Raw genomic sequence first — 7,297 nt, 5'->3', positions numbered from 1 at the left:
GCCCCGCTCACGTGGCCAGCCCCTCTGGGGGGCCCCGGCCTCCATGCCCAGCTGTGGGACGCTCTCCACCCTAAGAGCACCAGGAAGGGCAGGCAGCCCCGCTCATGTGGCCAGCCCCTCTGGGGCGCCCCGGCCTCCATGCCCAGCTGTGGGACGCTCTCCACCCTAAGAGCACCAGGAAGGGCAGGCAGCCCCGCTCACGTGGCCAGCCCCTCTGGGGCGCCCCGGCCTCCATGCCCAGCCGCGGCCCCACTTTGAACCCGGGGCTCTGAACCCTGTGCTGGACTGGGCAGCCCCCGGGAAGGTCTGCCCTGTGGTCCGTCTGCTCAGGCTGATTTGGTCCCTATGGCCTCAGCGCTGGACTCCTGGGCTGTGCTGAGACCAGCGTCCCCTTCCCCAGGGACAGACAAGGCGGTCAGGGGGCCAGGCCACACCCGCAGGCCAGCCACTGACTCAGGACACAGGCACGCTGTCCCCTAGGGCCTCAAAACGCGCCTGAGGTGTGCACAGGCACACACGAAACACAGCTTCTCTTCCGCGCGGCTCGAGGCCTCCCTGCCTGGCTCCCACCTCCGGCACCACCAGGCCTCCACCCAGAGCCTCTGGGGCTTGGTGCCACCACCGGGCATCCCACAGCACTGCCCGCCTCCAAACCCGGGCACCCCAGTGCCCTGGGGCCCCAGGTGGGCTCCCCACCCTGGGTGAGGGGGCCCCGTGAGCTGCTCCAACCTGGGGCGTTCTGGTCCCCGCTGTTTTCAAGGTTCTGCCCCTGCCCCCCAGCAGGCCGCACCTCCACCCCAACCCGACAGCAGCCTCAGGGTTTCTGGGGCAGGAGATGGGCATCCTCCCCAGGCCGAGGACCGGAGCTCCAGGAGGCTCCAGCCCGGCAGGAACGCCCTGGGTCACGGACGAGCATTCTCTGCCTGCAGCAGGCAGGAAACATGCAAACCAGCCGACACCAGGAGGTTCTCATGTTGTTTTTCTCAGAGGTGGAAACTATACAGAAACACGGCAGAAACGACCAGAACGCGCGTCTATAAAACACTCTCAGGCCCGTGCCCATCCCCCGCGATGGACAAGAACCGGGCAGGCCCCGGGCCCCAGCGGTGGTGGCTGCCTATGTACAGCGGGCGGGGCAGGACCCGAGAGGCCCCTGGGAGAGCCTGGGCGGGGGCTGTGGCCCCCTCCACCATCATGTGGGGGTCGCCCACCCTCTGTGCCCCCCACTTTCAGCCACACGGCAACCTCTTGACACCACATGCCCCCGAGGGCCAGAGGGCAGACCCGGCGGTCAGACCATCCGGTGTCGTCCGGCCGGGTGCCTGGAGCCGCCAGCCTGGGCCTGGGCCTGGGCCTGGACATGCTGCGCAGCTCCCTGGGAAAGTTGACGCTGGGCCTCTGGCCGCCCCGTCCCTCTGGGGGTCCCAGGTCTCCAGTGGGGCCTGAGCTGACTCCACAGGCAGTGGGCAGGGGTGGCCTAGCTGCTCTCGGCTGAGGGGCAGATGGCGCTGCAGGCAGGCAGGGCTGGGCGCACGCCCTCACTGTCCGCCAAGGCCTCCGCTGTGTCCCTGGGCTCAGGCGTGGGGTCCTGGCTCCGCTTCAGCCTGGGGAGACACATGGGGGCTTTATGCAGCCTTGCCAGCAGCCCGGGATGCGGCTCACTGGCCCAGGGCCTGTCCGGGGACTCCCGGGGTGCACCCCCTCAGGAACACGGCCTGGAGCTCCACACGGACCACTCCTGGGCATCTCCGCCTGGGCAGAAGCCTCTCTGGCCACACTGGCTCAGCGGGGCTTGCGGGCACACGGGGCATCCAGCTGGCCCCTCTGTGGGCTCTTCACAGCCCTGGGGCTTGGGGCAGTAGGCTGGTGGGTCTCAGCTGGTTTCCAGCCAGAAGCTAAAAGGAGGCAGGTCAGGAATTCTGGAACAAAGTGCTTGGCCAAGTCCTGTTACCACCCAGGCCTTGACCTCCAGGGTGGTGGCCAGTGTCCTAAACCAGGGTCCACATGTCATCCTGGACCTTGAGGCAGGACAGAGCAGCAGTGAGCCCTGTTCAGCTTTTAGACCCAGGGCCGCCTCCTCCAGGAAGTCCTCTGCATCTCACCCGGCCCCTCCTCCCCCAGGCCCCACAGCACTGGGCCTCCCTGGTCCATCAGAGCAGGTGGCTCAGGGCATTGAGGCTGTCGTATCTCCCTGCCCACAAGCCCTGTCCCTCCTGCCCCGGCCCCTGAGTGGCTGAGTGAGGGTTTCAGGTTGATGTAATAGCTGGGGCCCCTCACCTGGGCGGTGCGCCCAGGGTCTGCCCCAGAGACTCTGCCCTTTAGTGGAAAATGCCCAAGCTTAGCCCTTAAAGTGCCGAGGAGCCCCTCCCCCCCAAGTCTGCACAGGGGCCTCCCTCCACCCACCCCCCAGGGCTGCTGCTTGGACTTCTGAGGAGGGCGGGAGTCAGGCTTCCCAGCCCCGCTGAGACCATGTGCCTGCTGTGCCCAGAAAGCCTCGGCCCCACTCCCCAAACTCCTCTCTGCCCCCGTGACCAGCCCCCAACACGCACACTTACTTCTCTCTGTTAAAAATCACAAAGTCCTGCTGGATGGCATCGAGGCAGTCCTGAAGGTAGTCATTCTCCTGTTAGAAAGACACCGGAGTGAGTGCCTGCCAGCGTCCCGCACACCCCGCAGGGACGCTCCCAGGCATCCCCGGCCTGCTCCTCCCGCATGCCTGCCTTATCCCGCCCTGGCTCCGAGGAGCCCACTTTCCCCCAGGCAACCAGAGCGCGCGGGGGCTGGGGTCTCCCGGTGACCCCCACTTAGTGACAGAGGGACACCTGACCCCCATCTCGGGGCGGCCGCAGGGTCTGCAGAGCCAGACTCGTCCAGGAGCCACACCGGGCCACTCCTCACACCCCCCTACACACACTGGGTCCTCCTGGTCACAAACCCAGCTGAGGGTCTGCTTCCAGGACCTGCCTAAGAAGGCAGGCGGCAGAGGTGGTCTCGAGAAGCAGAGCCTCAGGCTGGGGACTGGAGTCGGTCCCACAGTGGCCAGATCCAAGGCATGTCATAGGTCCCCGGCATGCGAAACCCTGGTTACTGAGACCCTCAGGAGTGTCGGGAGAGGCTGCAGGTGGTGGGTTTGCCCTGGGACCATGGCCCTGGGACCATGGGTCTGGGGGGTCGTGGTTGGGCCCCTGGGACCGTGGGTCTGGGGGGTCATGGTTGGCCCCTGGGTGTCCGAGCCTCAGACTCAGGGCAGCCAAGGAGTAGCCCAAGGCACAGCGTGGAGATGCCCTGCACGGAGGTGCAGACAGCTCGCGGGAGACCAGGCCGAGATGTCCAAGCTGCAGGACTTAAGAGGGCTGAACTCAGCCACGAAGTTTCCTGCATCCAACTGAGGCTCTGACGGAAGAAGTGGGCCTCGGACGTGGGAGGGGCCTGAGAGGACGCTAGTGGGCAGATTAGTCTGATGCCCCACACTCCTGAGCCTGCAGGAGGGCCCCACCCCAGTGGAGAAGAGGGACCCCTCCCATTCCTGCAGATGAAACAGCACTCGCCCCCACACCCTGCCCCACCGGCTCTGCAGCCACGAGTAGCCCCAGTGGGCAGACACTGGACATACTGTGGAGGGAGGCACTGCTTGCCCAGAGGGCAGGACAGGCCTGGGAGGGGCTGGACAGGGGCGAGTCTGCCCTGCACAACTTGGGGCTAACTCCCTGCAGAAGCCCTGGCGTGAGTGCGTCCTAACACACTGCAATCTGGAAACCTGGAAGAAAGGGTGGTCCAGGTGGAGCGGTCAGAAGGTTCAGAACAGCCTTAGAGGAAGGCTGGGATGGAGCCAAAGGCTCAGAGACGTGGGCGGCTGGAGCAGCCAGCACACTCAAGAGTAAAGACCCACAGACCACCCCCCCAGATGACCACATTCTTCTGGAGGGCCCGAGGGACGCGCCTTCCAGCCAGGAGAGAAGGAACGAGCTGTTGGGGACACGGCACCCTGGGGAAGCCTTGTGGTTCGCGTGTAGTTCAGGAGGATCTGCTTCAGGACCGAGTCCCCCAAAGGCCATGATGGGATCCTGGACAGCGGCAGCCTTGACTTCACCTAACTCAGCCACCCTTAAGGGGGGATAACCATGGAAACAGGCCTCCAGGCTGGAGAGGCAGGCAGGCCACCTGACCCTGGGATGCTGAGGGTGTCCGACCGATCACGGTACTTTCAGGGTCAGAGGTGGATGGCCAGTGCTCACACACGTGTGCCTGCGTGCACGCACACACTCAGATCGCACGTGCGTGAGCTCCAGGCTGACGGCCATCTGGATGGAGAGTTGCATTTCTTTTCCTCATTTCCAAATCTCAGACCTGGACCTGTGGGCTGAAGAAGGGGCAAGCTCTTGGCCAGGAAGGCCCAAGCAAGGGTACACGGCAGCAATACCCCAGCCCTTCCTGAAGGCATCCGCGGCCACTTCCCTGCATGTCTGCATACAGGAGAGGGCAAACGCTCGGCTGTTCAGAGGGCTGCTGAATACAGGTGTGAGCTGATACTTGGCCCACAGCCGTCTTACAGTGGACCCCCAACATAACCCACCAGGGGCGGCTTCTCCCCCTGGCAGCTGTATGCATAACCAAGATGGATGTATTAATATTTGGCATCTGGTCGAATTCTCTTAGTTCCTTGACCTGTGGAGTAGCAGCTAATAACAGTATCATGGAAAAGCCCAGTGAAAGCTCCTGAAACTAGCCTCTCTCCCGAAAGCAGCCTAGATAGGAAATAACAACCCCACATCCAGCTGGAATGGCGCTGCTAAGCGCCACCGTCAAGGGCTTTGGAGTCTTTGCGTTTATCTGTGGGGATCCGAGGGCTTCAAGCGGTGTTACAGCAGCTGCCTGCGAGTGTAGGAGACGAAGAGACATGGGTTCGACCCCTGGGTCTGGAAGATTCCCCGAAGGAGGCCATATCGACCCGCGCCAGTCTTCTTCCCTCAGAATCCCATGGACACGGGAACCTGGTGCGCGACACCACGGGGTGGAAGAGTTGGGCACGCCTGAGTGACCAAGCACAGCACAACGCAGGTCCGAGGATGCTCCTCTTGTTGTTTCCCATTTAATTCATGAGCCTGGCCTGCGGAGATCAGCTGGCTTGTGGCAGGAGGGGAGAGGGGACAGCTCTTAACCCAGTGGTGGGCCAGGTGCCGCCATGGAGCGTGATGCGGGCTCCCCCAGAGCTGATCGACAGGGCCGCCGGCTGCGGCTCACGGCCCTGACCCCACAGGGCTTTCTTCCCGACGCCCGATGCCCGTAGCGCAGAGGGCGGGCGCTAGTCTGCACTCACCGAGGAGGACCGAGTATCGAGCCGGCCCCCAGCTACCACGGCTGGAGTCTCTTGACTTGAGAGGGGTGTGAAAGTGACAAAGAGACAGCAGAGAGGGTATTTCCGATTTTGACCTGGACCTTTTCCGGGCCGCCGACACGGGATCCGATCCTCCGATGCGATGCTGCACGGCAGCCGCAGCTGCTGGTCAGCCCCGCGACCCCGAAGGTGAACAGCTGACGCACTGACACCCAGCCTGGACCCGGACGCGCCCTTTTCCACTTTCAGTATTTGATAAAGTCAACACTGACTTATAAGAGGCTCTGTGTCGGATGACTGCCGACTGGGCGCTGACCTGAGTGCTCTGAGCCCGTATAAGGCCAGCCAGGCTGAGCTGCGATGTTCAGGAGGCTAGGGGTAGTAAACGCACACTGACTTGGGATTTTTCAGCTTAAACGGGGTCATCCACCCTGATAGCGCCGATGACGACTGGACAGGGGCACAGACTCGGGCCTGAGTCAGCGCTGGACTGAAGGCAAGGGCTACTCAGAGGCGGGGGCGAGGTCAAGGCAGGAGGTGACCCCCAATGCCCGGAGACCAAGGGAAGCGCAGGATGCCGGTGAAGGGGAGCGAGGCTGGGGCGGGCGACGGGAGCAGAGAGACTGTCCGCCGGCCTGGGGCCGGCGGGCAGGGAGGAGCTGGGCTCTGTCTCGCAGCCTCCCTCACCCAGGCTCTCCCAGGAGAGAGGAGAACCGGCCCGAATTGCCGCTCGGAAGGCGGAGCTGCATCAGAGGTGGACGGTGTGGGCGGTGACGCGCCCCAGGGCCCCGCCTTCCCGAGGTGCGTGCCGTGCGCATGTGCGGTCAGCTGGGGCTCTGGGGCGTGGCCCATCCAGCTCGGGAGCCCCTCTCCTAGCTGCACGCGTGCGTGGTCCCATGGCCTGCTCGGGCGTTTGGAGCCTTCGCCATGCGGACTCTGGAGGCCACAGATACGCATGGCCCTCTGGGCTCCTTGCTGATAACTGCTGCGCACAGGACATAAGCCACACTCAGGTCCCTGCAGGGCAGGCGGCTCTCCCGGACTCCACTGAAACGCGGCTTTGCTCCCCCCGCAGACAGCCCACACCCTGACCACTGTGCCGGTGGTTGTGCCCTGCACACAGTCCTCGGGGCAGACACCCACAGGCCCGATCAACGCCAGTGCCCACGGCACCTGACGCCAGATGTCACCCCAGGTGGGCAGTGACAGGGCCCGGGCATGCAGACCAGGTGCCAGTCCTTAACTTTGTCACAAATGACCTGCTGAGCAGCTCACAGAATTCTTAAGCCCTTCAGAATGCCCTGGGGATGCAAGGGACCTACAGGAGCTGAAACGTCTTGCAAAATTAGAACAGTTTGGAGGACCCGCACTTGCTGACCCAGGAACTCACCCGAGCCCCGGTCGTCACGGCAGGGCGGACCCAGCAGGACAGACACACGGATCCAGGGGCTAGACGTGCAAGTCCACAAACCAGCCCCTCTGTCACGGTCAATTCGTTTTTGAAAATGGTGCCAAGCAATTCAATGGGGGAAAGATGAGCCCAAACAGCACTTAGACGACGTGTGTCCACATACAAAACAGTCAAGCTGGGCCCCACCTGAAACTGTGCATAAAACTAACTCAAAACGGACCCGAGCCTCAAGCACAAGGGAGAAGGCGACAAAACACTTAGAACAAAAATGAGGGTACATCTCTGTGACCTCAGGTGAGGCAATGGCGTCTTAGAAATGACACCAAAAGCACATGAGGAAAGAAAAACCAGAGAAGGGGCTTCATCAGAACCGAAAACTCTGCTGCAGACGGGGCCGCCCTGAAGACGGTAAACCACAGACCGGAAGAAGATGCTTACAGACCATCTTCCTGAGGCACTTGTGTGCAGAAACGTAAGTAAGTCACACTTATCAGTCAACAGTAAAAAGTGGAAATAAGGAGTGTTGATTTCAACTCTTTCACGTAAAGAGC

At 62.9% G+C, this 7,297-nt stretch overlaps 1 long non-coding RNA gene across 1 annotated transcript; it reads right to left on the bottom strand.

Annotated features, from left to right (window-relative positions):
* Positions 1–952: 952 nt before the first annotated feature.
* LOC120860601 lies at positions 953–4,421 on the bottom strand. Its single transcript, XR_005720371.1, has 2 exons — positions 2,556–4,421; positions 953–1,604 (listed from the first exon to the last, which is right to left on the bottom strand). It is a non-coding gene; the product is annotated as an uncharacterized LOC120860601 (long non-coding RNA).
* Positions 4,422–7,297: the final 2,876 nt, after the last annotated feature.

Source organism: Oryx dammah, unplaced genomic scaffold, assembly GCF_014754425.2.
Source record: "Oryx dammah isolate SB20612 unplaced genomic scaffold, SCBI_Odam_1.1 HiC_scaffold_11124, whole genome shotgun sequence".
Lineage (NCBI taxonomy): Eukaryota > Metazoa > Chordata > Mammalia > Artiodactyla > Bovidae > Oryx > Oryx dammah.
The sequence above is the reverse complement of the archived record's forward strand: the minus strand, read 5'-3'. Positions and strand labels throughout refer to the sequence as shown.